Genomic DNA, 1,199 nt, shown 5'->3' on the forward strand with positions numbered 1-1,199 from the left:
GAGTGATCACAGATTTTTGCTATTTTCTCAATTAGAGCATTATTTTAGAAACTACAGCCGACTTTAGGTTTCTCATATAAAAATCAATTTTTAGTGGGAAATATGAGTGATCACAGATTTTCGCTCTTTTCACGATTGGAGCGTTATTTAAGATACTACAGCCGATTTTAGGTTTCTCATAAAAAATCTATTTTAGTGGGAAATATGAGTGATCACAGATTTTAGCTGGTTTGTTAATTGGAGCGTTATTTAAGAAATTACAGCCGATTCTAGGTTTTTCATATAAGAATAGATAAGTGGGTAATATGATTGATCACAGATTTTAGCTATTTTCTCAATTGGAGAGTTATTTAAGAAACTACAGCCGATTTTAGGTTTCTCATATAAAAATCGATTTTTAGTGGGAAATATGAGTGATCACAGATTTTTACTATTTTCTCAATTGGAGCGTTATTAAGGAAACTACAGCCGATTTTAGAGTTTTCATATAAAAATCGATTTTAAGGGGGAAATATGAGTGATCACAGATTTTTGCTATTTTCTCAATTGGAGCGTTATTTAGGAAACTACAGACGATTTTAGGTTTTTCATATAAAAATCGATTTTTATTTGGAAATATGAGTGATCACAGATTTTAGCTAGTTTGTCAATTGGAGCGTTATTTAAGAAACTACAGCCGATTTTAGGTTTCTCATATAAAAGTCGATTTTAAGTGGGAAATGCGAGTGATTACAGATTTTTGCAATTTTCTCAATTGGAGCGTTATTAAGGAAACTACAGCAGATTTTAGGTTTTTGATATAAAAATCGATTTTAAGTGGGAAATATGAGTGATCACAGATTTTAGCTATTTTCTCAATTGGAGCGTTATTTAAAAACTACAGCCGATTTTTGGTTTCTCATATAAAAATGGATTTTTAATGGGAAATATGAGTGATCACAAATTTTAGCTATTTTCTCAATTGGAGCGTAATTTAAGAAACTACAGCCGATTTTAGGTTTTTCATATAAAAATTTATTTTTATTCGGAAATATGAGTGATCACAGATTATAGCTATTTTCTCAATTGCAGCGTTATTTAAGAAAATACATCCGATTTAAGGTTTTTATAGCTATTTTCTTAATTTGAGCGTTATTTAAGAAACTACAGCCGATTTTAGGTTTTTCATATAAAAATCGATTTTAAGTGGGAAATATGAG

Source organism: Lucilia cuprina, chromosome 3, assembly GCF_022045245.1.
Source record: "Lucilia cuprina isolate Lc7/37 chromosome 3, ASM2204524v1, whole genome shotgun sequence".
Taxonomy (NCBI): Eukaryota; Metazoa; Arthropoda; class Insecta; order Diptera; family Calliphoridae; genus Lucilia; species Lucilia cuprina.